The following is a 25,212-nucleotide window of genomic DNA, read 5'->3' on the forward strand; positions in this document are numbered from 1 at the left end:
GATAAAGTGTATTTACTTCTTTTATAGCCTAGATTAACTAGTCAACGCAGGTTAATACAATTCCAGAACAAGTTATGTATGTTAGTTAATACAGTTACCCCCAAATTTGTCTCTTGCTTTCAATACTTCATTAAAGTCCCCACCCATAAACCAACTACCATTTAAGTACTTAGAGGTATCAATCAGATTTTCCCAAAGGGTTTTTTGATCCTCTAAATAGTTATTTGCATAAATAACCAAAAACCAAGGGGGATTAGATGGTAGTACCTTAACCATTGCATGGATACCTTGTGATGTAATTACTACTTCATCTACCTGGAGGATGGTCTCTTTCCACATGATGACGATGCCTCTAGAGTGGCCCACTACTGGGAACTGAATATGCAGGTCGTATTGTATGTCTTTCTTAAGCTTCTTGTGATCTGCCATCTTGGTCTCCAACGGCACTAGCATTGCTGGTTTCTGCATCTTGATCATCTCTGAGAAGTGTCTTCTGAACTCCGCACTGTTTGCCCCCTTAACATTCCATATTATGAAGTTCATTAGGGGGTTTGGGTTTATTAGGGGAGTTCCGGCCGGTGCGTTGTCCTTTACCTGGGTAGTCATCATTTTCTTCCTCTTTGCTAACAATGTTTAGGATCACATGACTGGAGTTAGGGTCAAGAGTGGCTTCAACACCCCCTGGGTCTGATGAGAGGATATGTTCAATCCACATCCGGCAAGGGTTTTGGGATAGAGAAGAATCAGCATCTCGTTGTAATCCACGCTAAATTCCACTACCCTTGTTGCTTCTAGCCATAAGGAGTTCGTTCTCGTTGGGCAATAAGAGTTTTAGGGCTCCTTATCCTTGGTTGTTTCCTGACTTTTGAGTATCCTAGAGCTTTCGTTCTCTTTCGAGATATTCCCCAGTGGAGGTGAATGTTGTTTCTTTGGCGTTGAAGATGAAAGGTCCTGTTGAGACCATTGATCCAACACTGAGAACTGAGGTATCACAGTTGGGTCCACCGTTGTTGGGTCTGGGGAGAAGGGAATGGCATTGAAGATCTGTTGCATGAGGTTGTGTATTGATGGCGTGTCATTGGTTGGTTGTACCCTTGACAAGCTTTCGCTTAGGCCATTGGGCCTGTTGACTTGTTACCCTTGGGGGCCGCCTGAACACTCTCTTTTTGAGGTATAAGTTCCTTGTCTTTGCTAGAAATTGGGTCTCTCCCCTCTGGTCCTGCTTCCCTTTTATGCTTGTATAGGGCCGCTCTCTTGTGGGTTGGTTCCTAGTGGGATAGTTCCTGGGGAGGGAAGTATTTTTATTTGTCCCATGATTTGGGTTGGTATCCTTGATAACTAGCGATTATGGTTCATTTTACACTCCTTCTTACTTGAGTATTGCTTGAAAATATGTACAAAATAGTCCCAAAAGGCTTACATGTTGTACTTGTTTGCAAGGTTTGATCAAAAAGGTAACAATTAGTCAAAACCAGCTCAAAAAGGAGTGAAAAATGCACAAGTACCAAGAACAAGTCTAAGCACAATGCAACAGATCCACTGCGACCGCATTCCATTTAGTGCGGTCCGCAATGAGGAGATTCAGAGAGGTGCACATTTTGGAACCTCAATCACTGTGGCCGCAAAGCATTTTATGTAGACCGCAATGGCCTCACCGCAGCCGCAATCAAGTTTATGCGGTCTGCAAAGATGGGGTTTAGAGAGTTGGGAGTTTGGAGGATAATGCCAGTGCGGTCCGCGGTCCTTTTTGTGCAGACCGCAGTAAAAGTCACCGCGGCCGAGGTGCATTTTATGCGGTCCACGGTGACCAAGTTCAGAGAGCAGAGTTTGAAGCCAAAAAGCCTCACCGCAGCCGCACTCAATTTCTTGTGGTCCGCGGTACCCCCCGCAAGGGTATTTTTGTCCAAAAAATTCGACCTAGTATAAATACTTTCTTTTCCCATTTTTAGGTCATCTTTTGTAATCTAACATTTAGCTGAGCTCGTGAATGGGGTTTTTTGATTATTTTGAGAAATTTGTAGCTACTTTAACACTGAAGTTTCTTTATCTTAGTTTGCAATTAAATCTTATGGGTTTTTCTTCATCTATTTCTTTATTTTCTTTCATTATTATGAGTAGCTAGACCCATTAACTAGGGTTGAGCCGTGTGGGTATTTGATGGATCTTTTGATTTAAGGCTTATATGTTTATGGGTAGTTAATATTTGGACTGATTTGTATTTTCCATGTTGAGTTAGTGGTTGCAAACACTAATTTGTGCCTATTTGACTTGGGTTCTTCTTGAGAAAGAGAACTTGAGTCTAGGAAAATCAGTCCAATAAGGAATTGGGGTGTAATCAAGAGATTGATAGCCCCAATTAAAGGGCTAAACCTAGAGATAGTAATACCCGACTTGAGCCTATATTGCTTGCACAATTTTGACACCCAATTGGTCTTGAGAAAGTCAATTAGGGTAAAGTCACTCAAGCTACCGAGAGGTATATAGTGAGTACATCCGTGCATTGGCTATATCACAATCCCCAACATAACGTTTTTGCCTTAAGCTTTAGATCCCGTCAAGTATTCACCTAGGAGAAAGTCACTTCCCTAGTACCTCTTTAACTAATTAGAAAACCCTACAAGTAATCATTCTTAGTTTAAGTTAGCTTATCATTAGCAGAAACATTAGAATTTAATATCCAAACAAAAGATGATTGGAAGAGTATTTAAGAGCAATACGCATCTCTAGTTTAGATAGGAATCCACTTCCCACTTCTAGCTCCCTGTGGATTCGATCCCGACCATCTCGGGTAAAATTTGCTTCGACCGTTCTCGCCACTTTGTAGTGGTGTGGGGTTGGCTCCGATCACTTTTTGGCGTCGTTGTCGGGGAGTTAACGATTTTGGCTATCTATCTAAATAGTTTTGTGTATTGTTCTTCTTTCCTTCTGCGTTATTAATTTGTGTGTGTCAAAACTTCAGGTACAAAATGGCAGCTAACAACGGACCTCTTGGAGATCTTCCACCGGGGTAGGAGGTAGATGACAATATTGATGATGAGGTTACTATTGTACCTTAAGGACAAAGGAGAGGCTGCCAGGCCAATGATAATATTCCAGACCCTCCCCCGCCACCTCCAAGAGTGGCTCCTCGAGTGCTTCCCAACCAAGGATATGCAAGTGCAATTGTCCCACCCCGGATCCGGGCGGGCAATTTTTAAATTAAAAATGTGATGCTGACATTGTTGGAGCAGCGAGGGTATTTCACGAGCGCTACCAATCAGAATGCTTACAAATATCTCAAGGGTTTCGTGGATACCTGTTGGGGAACAAGCAAACTAATGTGTCAGAGGATGCACTTTGGTTAAGACTATTCCCTTTCTCACTTAGAGGGAAGGCATTGGATTGGCTTGAACGACTTCCCAACCATTCCATCACTACTTGGGATGAGTTGGCGGATAAATTCATTGCAAAGTTTTTCTCGCTGGGGCACATGGCAACATTGAGAGATGAGATCTTAGCTTTCAAGCAGAAACCTACCGAACCATTACATGAGATATGGGAGCGATATAGAACCATGGTAAAGGAATGTCCCAACAATGATATGACTGAGGCAATGATACAACAAACATTTTACTGGGGCATTAACACAACAAATCAGTGCATAGTGAACCAACTTTCTGGGGGTAATTTCATGAAGCTGTCTTATGATGAGGCTTGTGACATTCTTGACAAGATGGCTGACACGTCCTCCGCTTGGCAAAGTAGAGCCAATGTGCCACAGGGTGACCCCACGGTCACTCACTTGCATAAAGAGCTACATGATCATGGGCAGGCTATAGCAGAGCTGACAATAACAATGAACCAGCTGGCGAAGGCACAGTTACAACAGGTTCAAAATTTGCGCCAAGTAAATGCTATGGAGGGGGTGAACATGCTTGTGAACAAAAGAAGACAAGGAGGTCAATAGAACCAAGGGAGTTTGGATCAATATGACAATGATTGTGGTGGATTCCAAGATGATGGTTATGATGGGCAAAATGTAGAAGTGCAATATGTGAACAATTATCAGGGCCAAAGGGGCAATTCTTCCAACCAACAACAATGGAGACCCCAAGGCAATTGGCGCAATCAATAACAACAAGGGAATAATAACTGGGGAAATAACAACCAAAATTCCAATTTGGGCAATCAGAACAATAATCAGAACAATCAGGGTAATTGGAATGGCAACAACAACAATTGGGTGGTAGCAACAATCAGGGTGGTTGGAACAATAAAAATCAAGGAAATCGGGGGCAAGGCTTTCAAAGGATGACAATGTATCAACAACCGAACAATCCGCCCCCATTTCCATCCCAAAGTCCTAGTTCTTCCAATAATGAAATGAGGAGAATTGAAATGATGTTTGAACAGATGATAAAAAAGAATGCGGACTCTGATGCTCAGTTGGCTTCCCACAATACTTCAATCAGAAACTTGGAGGTTCAATTAGGCCAAATCTCACAATCCTTGAATACTCGTCCTTAGAGGGCTCTACCAAGTGATATGGTAGTTAACCCGAAGGGTGGGAACAATCATGTTATGGCAGTAACTACAAGAAGTGGACGAGACGGTGATGTGAATGCCTCCAAACAAAAAGAAATTTTGAGTGATGAAGTTGAGTTGCAAGAAGATGAGATTCCTTTGGTGGTTGAAAATGTGATTGATGAGAACGTGAATGAGGAAGTGAGGATTGATATTCAAGATGCTGAAGTGGAGACTCAGAATGACGTGAACCCGTCTAGGGAACACGTAATAGACATGCCAAAAACGGTTGTGCTTAAAGCCAAGGCTCTTTTGCCAAGGCCACCTCCACCTTATCCTCAAAGGCTCGCGAAGTAGAAAAATGAGAATCAATTTAAGAAGTTTATTGACATGATGAAGAGCTTATCCATTAATGTACCTTTGGTAGAGGCTTTAGAGCAAATGCCAGGTTATGCTAAATTTATGAAGGACTTAGTGACAAAGAAAAGATCCATGGATTGTGAAACTATCATGATGACCAACCAAGTTAGTGCAATAGTGCACTCAATGGCCCCGAAGCTAGAAGATCCTGGTACTTTCACCATTCCTTGCACATTGGGAGTGCGGACTTTGTTAAAGCTCTATATGATTTGGGGTCAAGTATCAACTTGATGCCCTACTCAGTTTTCAAGACTTTGGGTATTGGGCAACCGAGGCCGACTTTCATGAGATTGCAAATGACGGATAGAACTATGAAGAGACCATTGGGTATCATTGATGATGTTCTTGTCCGGGTGGACAAATTTATCTTGCCAACTGGTTTTGTGATCTTGGATTGTGAGATAGATTATGAGGTTCCAATCATATTGGGAAGACCTTTCCTGGCTATTGGGAAGGCCTTAGTTGATGTGAAAGCAGGGGAACTCACCTTCCGGATGGGTGATGAGAAAATGGTCTTTCATGTGTGCAAGTCAATGAAGCAGCCCAACAGTTCTGAAGTGTGCTCTTTTGTGGACATTGTCACACAGTGATAGTTGATGATACTAGTTTAATGATCAATACGGAGGACCCTCTAGAGGCAGTATTGTTGAATCTTGATGTAAATGATGATGAATGCCGAGTGTAGTGAGTGAATGCTTTACATGGAATGAGCTCTTACTCTTATGAGCCTAGGAAACTCTCTTTGGATCTTGAGAATAGGAAGACTCCACCAACAAAACCTTCAATCGAGGAACCTCCGGTGTTGGAGTTGAAGCCGTTGCCTCCACACCTTATATATGAATTCTTAGGCCCTAGTTCAATTTTGCCAGTTATTCTTTCTTCTTGTCTTATTAACATGCAGGTTGATGCCACATTGGCGGTGCTTCAAAAGCAAAAGAAGGCAATTGGATGGACCTTAGCTGATATTCGGGGGATAAGCCCTGCATTTTGTATGCACAAGATTATTTTGGAAGATGATGCAAAGCCCTCTTTGGATCATCAAAGGAGGTTGAACGAGGCAATGTAAGAAGTTGTGAAAAAAGAGGTGATCAAGTGGTTGGATGTCGGGGTTGTGTACCCCATCTCTAATAGCTCTTGGACTTCGTCGGTGCAATGTGTGCCGAAGAAGGGTGGCATAACCGTGGTTGTAAATTCGCAAAATGAGTTGATTCCTACCAGGACCGTTACCGGATGGAGGGTGTGCATGGATTACCGCAAGTTGAATAAAGTGACCCGCAAGGATCACTTTCCACTACCTTTTCTTAATCAGATGTTAGATCGACTTGCTGGGCGTGCCTTCTACTATTTCTTGGATGGGTATTCTTGGTACAACCAAATTTTGATTGCTCTAAAAGATCAGGAGAAGACCACCTTCACTTGTCCATATGGCACCTTTACCTTTTCTAGGATGCCTTTTGGGTTGTGTAATGCACCGGCTACATTTCAGCGGTGTATGATGGTCATTTTCACCGATATGGTGGAAGATATTTTGGAGGTGTTCATGGACGACTTTAGTGTTGTGGGAGACTTGTTTGATGAATATTTGAAAAATCTTGATAGAGTGTTGGCTCATTGTGAAGAAACCAATCTTGTTCTTAATTGGGAGAAATGCCACTTCATGGTTGAGGAGGGCATTGTCACACCTCCTTTTTCTGCCTGCGAGGGGCGTAGGAGTTTTTTCCAATTAAAGGACAATCGAAACGAGATTAGTTTATTTATTTCAGAGTCGCCACTTGGGAGATTTAGGGTGTCCCAAGTCACCAATTTTAATCCTGAATCGAGGAAAAGAATGACTCCATATTACAGTCTGCGTACCAGAAATATGGATAAGGAATTCTGTTAACCCGGGAGAAGGTGTTAGGCATTCCCGAGTTCCATGGTTCTAGCACGGTCGCTCAACTGTCATATTCGGCTTGATTATCTGATTTAATACATGTTGAACATATGTGCAAAATTTAACTTTTAACTGCTTTTATCATTTACTGTTATTTTTATCAAGAATTGCAACATCGTGGAAACACATCTCGAACCACGTCACATCAATGCACCCGTGGTTGTTGGCATATTTCAACTCTGTTGAGATTTGGATTTGGGTCACATAAATGTGCACCCGAGTTTAAGAAAATTAAATTTATTAGAGGCGCGCCTAAAGCGACTAGCGTATCATTTGCTTTGGGTAGGGCCGTGAATTTTGCTAAACGGTCCATCCCGAAGTCTAAGCAATTTCAAAGCAAATATTTATTGAGGGCCCCGCAAATTTTGTATTTTTATTTGGCGAGGCTCATCTCATTCTTATTTTTAAAAGGAATTTGCAACGTCATGGACACGCATCTCGAATCACGTCACAATCAATGTACCCGTGATTAGAAATACATTTCGACTCCGTTGAGATTTGGATTTTGGGTCACATAGATGTGCACCCGAGTTTAGGAAGGTAAGATTTATTAAGGCGCGTCCTAAAGAGACTAACGTATTGTTATTTAGGAAGAGGCCGTGAAGGTTCATTAAATGACCAAATCCAAAGTCTAGTCAATGGTTATGCATTTATCGAGGGCCCCAGCGATGTGTGATTTATTTGGCGAGGCTCGTCTCATTTTATTTTAAGGATAAACCTACAGTGACTACATTTCTTCTATTAAGTTTGTCTCTAAAAATAAAAGAAAATTTCTCAATTAATTACATGCTGAAAAACGTAATTTATTAGTTATTAAGTTACGGCTAATGTGAATGGAAAATTGTGATCGCGTTTGTACAAAGAAAAACTGTTTTCATTCTATATTATATTATTCAATAATAGTAGAACATGAGATTAACATACCATAATATCAAACAAATTAACTAGTATTTGATTAATTTAAACTAACATTATTAGATGAAGAAGTTATACATATGCAACCCCATTACTCATTAATAAATCGACTACATTTTTATACAAAGAAAGGGAAATTATGTTCAAACACAAATCTAAACAGGAGGGATTCAACAGGAACAAAGCCTGATTAATATTTTATTTTTCTCTTCAATCTGAGAGTGTACAAATGTGTACCTGGAAATGGCAGTACAAGAACAAAAGAAGGAGAAGTCAGCAACAATAATAACACAGCAACAGTAGGTTCAGCAACACCGCAAACCAGTAACAACCAGTAGAATAACCCAGCAACGGATTGAAAAATCAGCAATGCCAAAGTGCAATCACAGTCAAAACAGAAGAGAGAAAAGATACAAGATGCAGTAATTTCTGATTTTTGAATAACACTCGAGAAAAGCAAACGGAAATTATTCCAGTGAAAGTTCAAATTGCATTTCTCTTTTACTCTCAAAATGTTTCAAGTCTGTCCGCTCTCAAGTGTAAAAATCTGTTTAATGTTCAAGTCCTCTCTCAAATCTTAGTCCTCTCAATAATGTTCAACCTTCTCTTTAATGTGTTAAATGACCATATATATATAGTAAGACAAGTCTTGAATCCCCAACCCGAAATTATTCCCCCAAGACATGCTTTGTCCCCACTATCTAATATTTTCTTTATTTTAAACCTTGTCCCCCATGCCTACATTAAATAAATACAACATCCCCAACCCATTATAATTTGTTCCCCATGCCTACATTAACAAATGCAATATTCCCCTCCACTACATTATGTTTTGTCTCCCGTTATGTTAAACAATTATATCAAACCCCACCCCATTATATTTTGTCCCCCATGCCTACATAAACAATTATAATAATGTTCAATTACCAAACTACCCCTCCGACCTCATTGCAATTACCATTCTACCCCTGAATGTAATGCAATTTACCAAACTACCCCATCAGCTCTAAACAATCAATTAATCAAAACTTAACCAAAATATAGCCAAGATGACCAATTTCTCAACAATCTTCAACAACAAATCACATGAACACGATGAATCAACACAACTCCAAATTAATGGAAATAAATTAACCATATTGGGAACCAATCCTGGTTAATTTAGACCATCAATGGATGAGCAAGGATACAACAATACAAACAACAAAATACATGATTCAAACTAGACTAACAAATCAAAGACAAACATAAACTCAACTTAAATCACTGGATTATCTTCAAACAATGAATAAACATGCCTTAAAATCTATTTTAAACAACAAACATGACGGATTCAAACAACATTAATAATTTCTGGAAAATACATAACACATGAAACAAATTGAAGAAATAATTAATTAAATTTCAATTTGAATCTAACAAATATTTACCTAAACAATAATACAAACATGAAATAAACATGAAAAACAACTAATTAAACTTCCGTTTGAAATCTGAAAATTAATTTAACAAAGCACATGAACAAACTAAAAAAAAATTAATTCAAACGATAGACATGAACAAAACAAACATTTGCCGATTTTAGATTCGAGAATATCAAAACGAACTACGGACAAAATAAAACTCAAAATCTACTCACCGGATTGAAATGAAATACGTACGGACTGTTTCGATAAACCTCGACCAAAGCGGTTCATCATCGCTGCACATCATCGCTCGACCAAACGGACTGAAGATGACGCAACAGTTATAGTAGCGGTTCATCATCGCTGCTGAAACAGTGGCAGTTCATCATCGCTGCTGAAACAATGGCGGTTGCCGGAGCAGTAGCGGCGACGAGCTCCCCTCGAATGCTGACGAAGCTGGAAGAAGAAAGAACGTCGAGGAAGATGAATCAAACGCCATGGATGTAGCAGCCATGGCGAAGTGGTTGTCCATGGCGCAACTGACCGCTTGGAAATAAGACGACGATGGTCGTTTGGACGAAGAAGATGAAGAGATTGGGCAGCAGCTGTTGGGACGTGAAAGAGCAGAAACAGCGGGTTGTTTGGACGACGAGGGTGTGTCGACTGGTATGGCATGGATGGTGGTTGACGACGACGACGCAGCAGTGGCGACCATGGATGTCGAGCTCAAGCTTGAGCTCGACGAAGACGATGAAGGCAGACGCGGCGGGGTCTATTTGGACGCGAGGGTGGTGGAGCTTGTGTGTGGTTGATGTGCGTGTGTGTGTTGTCGATGGGGAGGCAGAAGGGCTGCCATGGATGCTTGGGGTGTTCGGTATTTTGGAGAAGAAGAAGCAAAAATGAGAGGGGGGCGGATGAGTTAGTGTTTTAGGGTTTTTGGTTTTTTTATTTTTTGTTTTTGTGTTGGACAAAAATGAAGAAGGGGTGTTGGGTATTTGGGTTAATGGAGCGGACCGGGTCGACCCGGTTTGAAGTGGACCGGATCATGGGGAAGATTGGGCAATTATTTGGGCCTGTGGTTTGAAAATTGAAGAAGTGGCCCAATCTGATTTTTCTTTGTATTTTTGTTCTCTTTTCTTCTTTTATTTTTCTAAAACTAAATTATAAAAGTACTTAAATTATTATTAAGAACTAACTTAAGTTATAAAAATGCAAATTAACTCCCAATAACAATTAACACACAATTAAGTAATAATTAAGCATAAAATTGTTCATTTGGACATTAAATGCTAAAAATGCAAAAGATGCCTATTTTTGTAATTTTTAATTTTTGTAAAACAAATTTAATTACTAACAATTGTAGAATTAAATCCTACATGCAAAACGCGACATATTTTTGTATATTTTTTATTAATTTAACAAATAAACAAACACAGACAAATACAAATAATTATCCAAAAATATCACAAAATCTCACAAAATTGCACACCAAAGAAAATCATTTTATTTGAATTTCTTGGGAGAGATTCTCATATAGGGCAAAAATCACGTGCTTACAGCTGCCCCTCTTTGCCCAAAGACACGAAGGGTTTTCGTGCAAAGATAAAGCGAGCGATTTTTGCCCATCCGAGTACTCCGTGTGAAGCATTTTTTTGAAAAAGATTTAACCAAACCTTTGCTTCAAAGGTTTCCTACATATCCCTGGCTAAAGGGGAATTAGGTTAATGTAGTTCGGGAAGTTTTGGTAGCTGGGACTACCGTGGGACTGCAATGTTACTGCTGTTGCATGCTATTACCACTGCTTACCGATCTCCTTATTACACCGTGCTTAAAAGAAAACAAGAAGCTAGGCTAGACTGAAATTTGTTCTTGTTGCCTTGCTTTCTTGTCGGCTTGTGTTTCCTCCGGTGCTTTTCTTCCTTGAATTTGGGAATGATACTGGCCCTTTGCTTTTCTGAATACCAGTTTTCATCGCTTTGCTCGGTCCGCTGGGGACATGGCTTTCTTCGTTAAGCTTTTCAGCGGTTCCTCTGGGGGTACGACTCTCTTCATCAGATTTGTTATGCTGGGAATGATTTAATATTCACAAGCTGCTTCTTTCAAGACGCGTCTTTTCTTCCTTTTGACTCATGCGCCTGAATTTGTGCTGGGACCTCTTGTCGCAACCTTTTGCTTCCCGGTGCTCGGGATTTTTATTGTTTCCTGCTGGGGATTCCTGTTGTAACCTTCTACCATCTGGTGGGGTTACTGATTTCAAAATCTGCAATATAAGACTAAAAAGTATTCCTCTTATTATACAGGTGGGCGTCTGAATGCAAAAATATGAAATGTATGCCCGCATTATACTGGTGGGCGACCTAGAACAAAAATGAAATGACAGAAATGTATTCCCGCATTATACTGGTGGGCTACCTAGAACAGAAATGAAAAGACAGAAATGTATTCCCGCATTATACTGGTGGGCGACCTAGAACAAAATGTATTCTTGCATTATACTGGTGGGCGACCTAGAACAGAAATGTATTCCCGCATTATACTGGTGGGCGACCTAGAACAGAAATGTATTCCCGCATTATACTGGTGGGCGACCTAGAACAGAAATGAAAAGACAGAAATGTATTCCCGCATTATACTGGTGGGCGACCTAGAACAGAAATGTATTCCCGCATTATACTGGTGGGCGACCTAGAACAGAAATGTATGAGGAAATGCATCTCCTATGGGTGGAACTAAACTTAGGAGGAAATGCATCTCCTATGGGTGAAACTAAACTTAGGAGGAAATGCCTCTCCTATGGGTAAAAACAAACTTAGGAGGAAATGCATCTTCTATGGGTGAAACTTTAATGATTTCAAACTAGGAAGTGCGTCTCCTATTAATGAAATCTTCACTTAGGAAGTGCGTCTCCTATGCGTGAACCATTTCCTTCTTCCTGAATTATTTACTTACCTGTGTTGTCTTCCCTCGAAACTGCTGGGGATTATTTTGATGGGGATGACTTTTCCTTTTCTTCCTTACCCACTCTGGGTTGCCCGAAACTCTGTCGAGGATGCTTCTACATCTCGATGATCCGCTGGGGATAACACTGCTGAGGATAACTCTGCTGAGTAAATATGTTATCTTACTCCTTCCAAAATTACTTCCTTTTAAGTAGGTTGTTTCATTCCTCTGCAAACTGCTTCCCTCCCCCCTTTTTTTTAATTCTTTTTTATATTCTTTTTATTTTTATTTTTTTAGCCTCTTCCTTCGAAGACTAACTCCCTTAAGACTCGTTTTGCCTTTCCCCGAAAGGAACCACTGCGGATACCGATTTTTCACCAAACTTGTGTTGGACTCCTCGAAACTACTGGGGATAACACTGTTGGGGAATTATTTACTTACCTGTTGGGGATAAAATGTTATCAGCTGGGGATAACGCTGTCGAGGATAACACTGCTGGGGGATTCTGATTCCTTCAAAACTAGTGCTTCAACTTTTCGGAAAGCTGTTGGGAATGATACTGGCCTTTTGCTTTTTCTGAGCACAAGTTTCATCCCTTTGTTCTGTCTGCTGGGGAACAACTTCCTCCATTGAAACTTATTATGTTGGGGGCAACACTGGTTCAAAGACCACTTCCCTTGAGACTGGTGTTATCTTTATTCTTTCCCAAATGGGTACCTGACTTCCAGAAAATTTTCTAAATGGAAGGAAAATTTTCTACCCCAGTTTGATAATATCCCTTGTGGCATGCATTTCTGGCATTAATGCCATTTCCTCTACCTGTTTCAAATCAAACAAAATTTGTTAGTTTAAAACATGGTGGTTGGTTGTGATACTCCTACTGGGATGACTTTTCCCTTTCTCCTTTCTTGCTCTGCGTTCCAAAACTTGTTGGGGATGATATTATTTGTTGGGGATAATCCCTTTCTGCTGGTGATATCCCTCTTCTTTCGTGGCATGACTCGGAAACTTGCATTTTCCTGACCTTTTAGTCTCGCATGAATTTCCCAAATCATGCTCATTGCTCTCCTTGTTTGTCCACGGGCCTTGGCCTTGAGGTTTAATAACCTTTGATTTTGGCAAGGATATCCCTCTTGACACTCGTTGATCCTTTTGTTAATCTCCTTTTGCTGGAGATATCTTTCTTGACACTGGCCTCGCGCTTGTTCCTTGCTGACTATACCACTTGGATGTATTAGTCATATCTCATCTCGTATAATTGGAAAGTTGATGGCAGATTTTGAAGTCATTTCTCACTTGTTCTGACCAAACAGACTTTACCGGGGAATTTTTCTATGAAAGGAGAAGATAAAAGGGAAAGGAATAAAAAAAAGACAAAGGAAAAATATGACTCTTTAACAAAAGAAACTATAAATAAAAACCTATCAAACGCAGATACCGACTCTAATGGTCATGACATGCACATGTGGCCTATCCTCCACCGTCAATCGTCTTTCAAGACCTTCAATTGGCAATTCCCTATCTGATTCTCGATCTTATTCGACTTGTAGTGCCCGAAGGGTTTTCACTATCAAGCCTCTCTCATTTTGTTTTTTTCTTCTTCTCAGCTTTCATCGCCTTATGGTGTCCGTAAAGATTTTCACCGATAAGACTCTCTCATTTGTATCTATTTCCAGCTGGGGATTTGGAGTGTTGCCGGTATGACTCTCTCTGCTGGAGATTAGAGTCCTTTCTATTGTGGAACAGAGTGTTATGTTCACCGGTAAGACTCTCATTTGTCTGACTTGGCATCTTTTGAAGACCGATCAGAAGGTTTTTCTTTTGATCGTAATGTGGGTTTTGGATAGGGCTAGAAAGAAAGGGTATTAAAGGCTCAAAAAAGAAATCAATTCGGAGTTCAAAATTACAACCTTCAGAACCATATTTGTTTACAACAAGCGCAACTCTTGCCCCAGTTTCTTGCTTGAGGATTATTTATTTATTATTATTATTTTAATTTTTATTACACCATGCACACTATGCACACTATGCACCCTATGACCGAGCCGTGAAGCGCCTACGTATCCTCTTTGAGAATCAGGTCAAACGTAGTTCCCAATTCCTCTATTTTCTTCTAACTTTCTTTTGTTTTCGTTATCATTTTTCTTTTCTCTTTTTTTTTTCTTTTGTTGTTTTTTGTTGTTTTTTTTTCTTCTTTACCTATCATGCTTGTGTTTTCTAGTCGTTGCTAATGATTCCGAATGAGGGGTATGAAAGAAAAATAAATAAGGTTCAAAAGGGGTAACGAAGGATAAAATGTTTAGGTAGCAGAACAAAATGCCTTCGTCATTCTAGTCTTCAAAACATGCCAAGTGCAAACAACACAATTAAACATAGATTTATAGTCTCTTCCGATGGTGACGGACTTGACAATTATGTTGAACAATTTATTTTTCCTTTGTCATTTCTAAAGCACCGTTGGGCGACACTCTCACTCTCGACCCTCATGCCAGTTTGGCGAATCTTGCTTTTAACGGTTTTCTTTATGTTTTACTTGCCCCAGTTCCATATGACTCGAGCTCTGAATAATCTCAAACCGTCCTTATTTTCTTTAAATGTTCTGATCACCTCTCCAGGGTTTTATGATTAACTTTTAAGATTAGGCCCGAACTATGTGCACATGTCATGTCACTATAATCGGCATTGAACAAAAATGATAAAAAGACTAAACAAAAAGATGACTGGAAATAATAAAAGACCGAATTTTGCATTAGACTACCGGTGAAATGGTTTGAATAACAAAACAAAACAAACCAGAACAAAAACCAACTGGACAAAACTTAAACAAACCGCTATGACAAATGGAAAGATAAGAAAGTTTGACAAAACCCTAAGAATAATCCGGTCAGCATAAATGACAACAAAATAAACCATCAAAAACTTCTCTTTTTGATAACCAAGGAACGAAGTGTCCTCCCACTTTATCAAAAACTGGCATCTTAGCCACTGAGCTTTGCATCAATACTGCCAAGACCATTACCAGCTTCAACATCATCAACCTCCGTCGACAAGTTCTCGATAGTGTTCGAGTGCTCCATGTCACTGTTATTGATCACAATCCTCCCTTCTTGGATCATTTTCTCTACTTCCATTTTCATATTACGACAACTCTCAATGTTGTGCCCTATGGCATTGGAGTGGTATGCGCATCGCGCTGTCGGATCAAAGTTCCTTGCAAGTGGATTTGGAGTACATGCGGGGAGTGGCTCAATCAAGCCAGCATGCCTTAGCCTTCCAAACAGACTGGCATAAGATACTCCGATAGGGGTGAGAGCCTTTCCTCGTTTCAACAACCTCTTTATTCTTGCATGTTGACAGGGCCGGAAACCTGATCCAGATGGATTTTGGTAGGCTTGCGTGGGTGGGTAGGCATTTTGTGGAGCCGGGTACCTGAAAAATGGAGTATGGCTTTTAAGGTCACGGGGAGAGAAGTGGTGTTGGGGAGCGGAGTAGTGTTGATGAGTGATGGAGCTACTCGGGTAGCTGGGAAAGCTGCCATAAGTGAGTTGGGATGGAGAGTATGGGGGATCTTCCATTATGGTGTTGGGTGCTTGGGAAATGACAAAGTTCAAGAGGCTTGGCGGTGGAGGGGGCGGTGCTTTTCCAGTTATCCATGCCTGATACATGTCTTCCACATGCTGTCTCAGCATTTTCACTTCTTCTACCAACCCGTTGTTCCGTTCGACCAATTGTTGTCGGTCATTAGTACCGACCCACTCGGTTCTGCAGTTCTGAGCCATTGTCCTTTGACTTTGCTTTGCAGGGAGGAGTTACCACAACCAACCACTTTTCTATATATGAACACAGCAAAGGGAAGTCATCATGTTAGTGTTAGGGCATTTGATAGATAATCATATATTAGAGATGCAATGCAGTTAAACCGTTCTATCAGGGATGCGATGCACTCGCGCTTTCTTTTATTTTTCTCTTTTTTTTCATTCTTTCTGATTTTTTTTCTTTTTTTGTCGTGGTCGAATCTTATGGAGATTGCCTACGTATCATGCCCCCGAATGAATCAGACCTTGCGTAGTTCGGACCACTAAAAGATAAACAATACTAAACATTTTTTTCAATTTTCATATTATAACAAACTGGGTTTCAAAGGTTTGAAGATGACCTACAAACTCGAAAATCAAACAACCCACATATTCTGATAAAAAGATTTACAAACTCCAAAAACAAATGGCCAGCTTCCTTTCTCCGTTTGACAAATGCAACCGAACGGTTATTTTTTGCAAACGTGGCCCCCTCCAAATTTCACATGAATTTGAGGCCGGGGAGGATTATTTTATGACACTTTACAAACTTGTCCGTTCTTTTACGAAAATAGCCTTTCGACAACTGAAAGATACTCTAAGGCTGTTTCGGCAAGAACGGTTTAAGACGCGGCCGAAGCTGGCTCGACTTATTTTTGACTAAAAATTCAAACGGTATTCACCTGACCGCTGACTCTTTTTTCAAATTACAATAAAAACCTGGTGTTGCAAACACGGCCATTCAGCGTCTCGGGGACGAAGATTTATAAGGCTGTGTGGGTCAACTAGACCAAAAATCCTAAACATGACCCAAAAGGTGGCTGTTTATGCAAAGTCAGCCTTCCGGCGTCCCTTTCGGGAACATTCAGCTATTTTTGACAAAACAACATCATCTAACTTATTTATGACTCTTTTTATCGTTTTTCGAATTAGAAAAGTCAATATTGCAAACACGGCCTTTCAACGTCTCGGGGACGAAGATTTTTAAGGCTGTGTGGGTCAACTGGACCAAATCTTAAAAATGACCCGAAGGTGGCTGTTTATGCAAAGTCAGCCTTCCGGCGTCCCTTTCGGGAACATTCGGCTATGTTTTGACAAAACAGCGTCACCCGACCTCTTTTTGACAGAATTAAAATTTTGGATGTTTTTATTTATTTATTATTATTATTATTATTTTATTTATTTATTTGCTTTTGGCTATTTTAGCAAAAGGTGAGGTTGGACCCGATGAGGGTTGCCTACGTATCTCACATCCGGTGAGAATCAAACCCGCGTAGTTCGGGCAATCATGAATAAAGTAAATAAACTAACTTTTTTTTTATTATTATTTTTATTTATTTTTTAAGGAAAGACTTATAAAGAAGGGTTTTTTTATTTTTTTGAATTCTGAAAGAGAGACTTCTAAAGAAGAAAGAAAATATTTTTGGAATTTTATTTTCAATGAAAGAAATGCTTCTAAAAATATTTTTGAATTTTGACTTTTCTTTTCAATTTTGAAAGAACAATGAAAATATTTTCGGATTTTTTTTTTGGGAAGAAATTGAAAGAAAATATTTTTATATATATATTTTTTAAAACAATTAAAAAGACTTTCTAAAGACATCAATAATGGAAAATATTTTTGGATTTGTTTCTTGAAAATTGGGGGTCTAAAAAAAACTTTTCTAGAAAGGAAATAAAGAAAAATACTTTTTGGATTTATATATATATATATTGCAACAAATAATAAAACCACGTTCAACGCAAGACTCTTTTTATTTTTTATTTTTGTCCTTTTCATAAACAAATAGAAAAACTATTTTAAAAATAAGACTCTTTTTCATTTTCATTTTCCATGGGAAGACAAACCATTTTCCTTTTCTATTTTTGAAAACAAGACAGAATAACGACTCTTTTTTTCTCTATTTTTCCTTTGATTTTAGTAAAACAAACTAATAAATATTTTTTTTTCAGTTTCTCAAAATTTCGGCAGAGTTTCGGCAGTATTTGGGCATTGGTTTTTTTTTCCAAAAATAAACAATCAATTCCCTAACCGCTATTTCTTTTTTTCCTTTTTTTTCAATTTCACAATATTCCTGATATTCAAAAATCGGTCTACACACAAGTCCGAATCAAATAAATGCACAAGTAGCAACAAGTAAGATGCATCAGGATGGTCATTTTTATTTTTTGGTACACCTGTCCTAGACAGACCCAACCCCTGTGTTGAGCCTCCAAAGTCAGATGCACGTGATGCAAACAAACGTTCCTACTAGGGATCCGGCATGTGGCTTTGTTATACTAGGTTCAGAACCTGGGTGTTTGTTCTAGACCTGGCTTACCCGAGCGGACAGCTCGAGCCGAGGGGGGGTAGCGTACCGGGAATACAGAAGCTTCACCGGCTTAGCAACTTGTCCGAACCTCGTTCTAAATTGGGATTTGACACTATACAGAAAAGAAGTCGTACGAAGTACACCCTTCTTCATGATTCAGAAGACTCAGAGAGAAGATGAGTTTCGGCACAGTTTATATGTACAGTTCAAATAATATCAAAGCGGTAAAAGCAGCATTTAGCACATTAGGCTCAAACATGTAAAAATCAGATAAAACCAAATATAACAATTTATCTAAGCTCGAATTTCTAACCCTGAACCCGTGGTTCTGGGTATTTCCCAAGCAGAGTCGCCAGAGCTGTCACACCTCCTTTTTCCGCCTGCGAGGGGCGTAGGAGTTTTTTCCAATTAAAGGACAATCGAAACAAGATTGGTTTATTTATTTCAGAGTCGCCACTTGGGAGATTTAGGGTGTCCCAAGTCACCAATTTTAATCCCGAATCGAGGAAAAGAATGACTCCATATTACAATCTGCGTACCAGAAATCTGGATAAGGAATTCTGTTAACCCGGGAAAAGGTGTTAGGCATTCCCGAGTTCCGTGGTTCTAGCACGGTCGCTCAACTGTCATATTCGGCTTGATTATCTGATTTAATACATGTTGAACCTATGTGCAAAATTTAACTTTTAACCGCTTTTATCATTTACTGTTATTTTTATCAAGAATTGCAACATCGTGGAAACACATCTCGAACCACGTCACATCAATGCACCCGTGGTTGTTGGCATATTTCAACTCTGTTGAGATTTGGATTTGGGTCACATAAATGTGCACCCGAGTTTAAGAAAATTAAATTTATTAGAGGCACGCCTAAAGTGACTAGCGTATCTTTTGCTTTGGGTAGGGCCGTGGAATTTTGCTAAACGGTCCATCCCGAAGTCTAAGCAATTTCAAAGAAAATATTTATTGAGGGCCCCGCAAATTTTGTATTTTTATTCGGCGAGGCTCATCTCATTCTTATTTTTAAAAGGAATTTGCAACGTCATGGACACGCATCTCAAACCACGTCACAATCAATGTACCCGTGATTAGAAACACATTTCGACTCCATTGAGATTTGGATTTTGGGTCACATAGATGTGCACCCGAGTTTAGGAAGGTAAGATTTATTAAGGCGCGTCCTAAAGAGACTAACGTATTGTTATTTAGGAAGAGGCCGTGAAGGTTCATTAAACGGCCAAATCCAAAGTCTAGTCAATGGTTATGCATTTATCGAGGGCCCCAGCGATGTGTGATTTATTTGGCGAGGCTCGTCTCATTTTATTTTAAGGATAAACCTACAGTGACTACATTTCTTCTATTAAGTTTGTCTCTAAAAATAAAAGAAAATTTCTCAATTAATTACATGCTGAAAAACGTAACTTATTAGTTATTAAGTTACGGCTAATGTGAATGGAAAATTGTGATCGCGGTTGTACAAAGAAAAACTGCTTTCATTATATATTATATTATTCAATAATAGTAGAACATGAGATTGACATACCATAATATCAAACAAATTAACTAGTATTTGATTAATTTAAACTAACATTATTAGATGAAGAAGTTATACATATGCAACCCCGTTACTCATTAATAAATCGACCAGATTTTTATACAAAGAAAGGGAAATTATGTTCAAACACAAATCTAAACATGAGGGATTCAACAGGAACAAAGCCTGATTAATATTTCATTTTTCTCTTCAATCCGAGAGTGTACAAATGTGTACCTGGAAATGGCAGTACAAGAACAAAAGAAGGAGAAGTCAGCAGCAATAATAACACAGCAACAACAGGTTCAACAACACCGCAAACCAGTAACAACCAGTAGAATAACCCAGCAACGGATTGAAAAATCAACAATGCCAAAGTGCAATCACAGTCAAAGGAGAAGAGAGAAAAGATACAAGATGCAGTAGTTTCTGATTTTTGAATAACACTCGAGAAAAGCAAACGGAAATTATTCCAGTGAAAGTTCAAATTGCATTTCTCTTTTACTCTCAAAATGTTTCAAGTCTGTCCGCTCTCAAGTGTAAAAATCTGTTTAATGTTCAAGTGCTCTCTCAAATCTTGGTCCTCTCAATAATGTTCAACCTCCTCTTTAATGTGTCAAATGACCCTATATATATAGCAAGACAAGTCTTGAATCCCCAACCCGAAATTATTCCCCCAAGGCATGCTTTGTCCCCACTATCTAATGTTTTCTTTATTTTAAACCTTGTCCCCCATGCCTACATTAAATAAATACAACATCCCCAACCCATTATAATTTGTTCCCCATGCCTACATTAACAAATGCAATATTTCCCTCCACTACATTATGTTTTGTCTCCCGTTATGTTAAACAATTATATCAAACCCCACCCCATTATATTTTGTCCCCCATGCCTACATAAACAATTATAATAATATTCAATTACCAAACTACCCCTCCGACCTCATTGCAATTACCATTCTACCCCTGAATGTAATGCAATTTACCAAACTACCCCATCAGCTCTAAACAATCAATTAATCAAAACTTAACCAAAATATAGCCAAGATGACCAATTTCTCAACAATCTTCAACACACGATGAATCAACACAACTCCAAATTAATGGAAATAAATTAACCATATTGGGAACCAATCCTGGTTAATTTAGACCATCAATGGATGAGCAAGGATACAACAATACAAACAACAAAATACATGATTCAAACTAGACTAACAAATCAAAGACAAACATAAACTCAACTTAAATCACTGGATTATCTTCAAACAATGAATAAACATGCCTTAAAATCTATTTTAAACAACAAACATGACGGATTCAAACAACATTAATAAATTCTGGAAAATACATAACCCATGAAACAAATTGAAGAAATAATTAATTAAATTTCAATTTGAATCTAACAAACATTAAACTAACAAATATTTACCTAAACATAATACAAACATGAAATAAACATGAAAAACAACTAATTAAACTTCCGTTTGAAATCTGAAAATTAATTTAACAAAGCACATGAACAAATTAAAAAAAATTAATTCAAACGATAGACATGAACAAAACAAACATTTGCCGATTTTAGATTCGAGAATATCAAAACGAACTACGGACAAAATAAAACTCAAAATCTACTCACCGGATTGAAATGAAATACGTACGGACTGTTTCGATAAACCTCGACCAAAGCGGTTCATCATCGCTGCATATCATCGCTCGACCAAACGGACTGAAGATGACGCAACAGTTATAGTAGCGGTTCCTCATCGCTACTGAAACAGTGGCAGTTCATCATCGCTGCTGAAATAATGGCGGTTGCCGGAGCAGTAGCGGCGACGAGCTCCCCTCGAATGCTGACGAAGCTGGAAGAAGAAAGAACGTCGAGGAAGAGGAATAAAATGCCATGGACTTAGCAGCCATGGCGAAGTGGTTGTCCATGGCGCAACTGACCGCTTGGAAATAAGACGACGATGGTTGTTTGGACGAAGAAGATAAAGATCTTGGGCAGCAGCTGTTTGGACGTGAAAGAGCAGAAGCAGCGGGTTGTTTGGACGACGAGGGTGTGTCGACTGGTATGGCATGGATGGTGGTTGACGACGACGACGCAGCAGTGGCGACCATGGATGTCGAGCTCAAGCTTGAGCTCGACGAAGACGATGAAGGCAGACGCGGCGGGGTCTATTTGGACGCGAGGGTGGTGGAGCTTGTGTGTGGTTGATGTGCGTGTGTGTGTTGTCGATGGGGAGGCAGAAGGTCTGCCATGGATGCTTGGGGTGTTCGGTATTTTGATGAAGAAGAAGCAAAAATGAGAGGGGGGGGCGGATGAGTTAGTGTTTTAGGGTTTTTGTTTTTTTTATTTTTATTTTTATTTTTTGTTTTTGTGTTGGACAAAAATGAAGAAGGGGTGTTGGGTATTTGGGTTAATGGAGCGGACCGGGTCGACCCGGTTTGAAGTGGACCGGATCATGGGGAAGATTGGGCAATTATTTGGGCCTGTGGTTTGAAAATTGAAGAAGTGGCCCAATCTGATTTTTCTTTGTATTTTTGTTCTCTTTTCTTCTTTTATTTTTCTAAAACTAAATTATAAAAGTACTTAAATTATTATTAAGAACTAACTTAAGTTATAAAAACGCAAATTAACTCCCATTAACAATTAACGCACAATTAAGTAATAATTAAGCATAAAATTGTTCATTTGGACATTAAATGCTAAAAATGCAAAAGATGCCTATTTTTGTAATTTTTAATTTTTGTAAAACAAATTTAATTACTAACAATTGTAGAATTAAATCCTACATGCAAAATGCGACATATTTTTGTATATTTTTTATTAATTTAATAAATAAACAAACACAGACAAAATACAAATAATTATCCAAAAATATCACAAAATATCACAAAATTGCACACCAAGGAAAATCATTTTTTTTGAATTTTTTGGGAGTAATTCTCATATAGGGCAAAAATCACGTGCTTACAGCTGCCCCTCTTTGCCCGAAGACACGAAGGGTTTTCGTGCAAAGATAAAGCGAGCGATTTTTGCCCATCCGAGTACTCCGTGTGAAGCATTTTTTTTGAAAAAGATTTAACCGAACCTTTGCTTCAAAGGTTTCCTACATATCCCTGGCTAAAGGGGAATTAGGTTAATATAGTTCGGGAAGTTTTGGTAGCTGGGACTACCGTGGGACTGCAATGTTACTGTTGTTGCATGCTATTACCACTGCTTACCGATCTCCTTATTACACCGTGCTTAAAAGAAAACAAGAAGCTAGGCTAGACTGAAATTTGTTCTTGTTGCCTTCCTTTCTTGTCGGCTTGTGTTTCCTCCGGTGCTTTTCTTCCTTGAATTTGGGAATGATACTGGCCCTTTGCTTTTCTGAATACCAGTTTTCATCGCTTTGCTCGGTCCGTTGGGGACATGACTTTCTTCGTTAAGCTTTTCAGCGGTTCCTCTGGGGGTACGACTCTCTTCATCAGATTTGTTATGCTGGGAATGATTTAATGTTCACAAGCTGCTTCTTTCAAGACGGGTCTTTTCTTCCTTTTGACTCATGCGCCTGAATTTGTGCTGAGACCTCTTGTCGCAACCTTTTGCTTCCCGGTATTCGGGATTTTTATTGTTTCCTGCTGGGGATTCCTGTTGTAACCTTCTACCTTCTGGTGGGGTTACTTATTTCAAAATCTGCAGTATAAGACTAAAAAGTATTCCTCTTGTTATAAAGTGGGCGCCTGAATGCAAAAATATGAAATGTATGCCCGCATTATACTGGTGGGCGACCTAGAACAAAAATGAAATGACAGAAATGTATTCCCGCATTATACTGGTGGGCTACCTAGAACAGAAATGAAAAGACAAAAATGTATTCCCGCATTATACTGGTGGGCGACCTAGAGCAAGAATGTATTCCCGCATTATACTGGTGGGCGACCTAGAACAGAAATGTATTCCCGCATTATACTGGTGGGCGACCTAGAACAAAATGTATTCTCGCATTATACTGGTGGGCGACCTAGAACAAAAATGAAAAGACATAAATGTATTCCCGCATTATACTGGTGGGCGACCTAGAACAGAAATGTATTCCCGCATTATACTGGTGGGCGACCTAGAACAAAATGTATTCCCGCATTATACTGGTGAGCGACCTAGAACAGAAATGTATTCCCGCATTATACTGGTGGGCGACCTAGAACAGAAATGTATTCCCGCATTATACTGGTGGGCGACCTAGAACAGAAATGTATTCCCACATTATACTGGTGGGCGACCTAGAACAGAAATGTATTCCCACATTATACTGGTGGGCGACCTAGAACAGAAATGAAAAGACAGAAATGTATTCCCGCATTATACTGGTGGGCGACCTAGAACAGAAATGTATTCCCGCATTATACTGGTGGGCGACCTAGAACAGAAATGTATTCCCGCATTATACTGGTGGGCGACCTAGAACAGAAATGAAAAGACAGAAATGTATTCCCACATTATACTGGTGGGCGACCTAGAACAGAAATGTATTCCCGCATTATACTGGTGGGCGACCTAGAACAGAAATGTATTCCCGCATTATACTGGTGCGTGACCTAGAACAGAAATGAAAAGACAGAAATGTATTCCCGCATTATACTGGTGGGCAACCTAGAACAGAAATGTATTCCCGCATTATACTGGTGGGCGACCTAGAACAGAAATGTATTCCCGCATTATACTGGTGGGTAAGCTAGAACAGAAATGAAAAGACAGAAATGTATTCCCGTATTATACTGGTGGGCGACCTAGAACAGAAATGTATTCCCGCATTATACTGGTGGGCGACCTAGAACAGAAATGTATTCCCGCATTATACTGGTGGGTGACCTAGAACAGAAATGTATTCCCGCATTATACTGGTGGGCGACCTAGAATAGAAATGTATTCCCGCATTATACTGGTGGGCTTCCTAGAACAAAAATGTATTCCCACATTATACTGGTGGGTGACCTAGAACAGAAATGAAAAGACAGAAATGTATTCCCGCATTATACTGGTGGGCGACCTAGAACAGAAATGTATTCCCGCATCATACTGGTGGGCGACCTAGAACAGAAATGTATTCCCGCATTATACTGGTGGGCGACCTAGAACAGAAATGTATTCCCGCATTATACTGGTGGGCGACCTAGAACAGAAATGAAAAGACAGAAATGTATTCCCGCATTATACTGGTGGGCGACCTAGAACAGAAAACTTAGGAGGAAATGCCTCTCCTATGGGTAAAACTAAACTTAGAAAGAAATGCCTCTCCTATGGGTAAAACTAAACTTAGGAGGAAATGCCTCTCCTATGGGTGAAACTAAACTTAGGAGGAAATGCCTCTCCTATGGGTAAAACAAACTTAGGAGGAAATGCATCTCCTATGGGTGAAACTAAACTTAGGAGGAAATGCATCTCCTATGAATGAAACTAAATTTAGGAG

Source organism: Nicotiana sylvestris, chromosome 2 (assembly GCF_000393655.2).
Source record: "Nicotiana sylvestris chromosome 2, ASM39365v2, whole genome shotgun sequence".
NCBI lineage: Eukaryota > Viridiplantae > Streptophyta > Magnoliopsida > Solanales > Solanaceae > Nicotiana > Nicotiana sylvestris.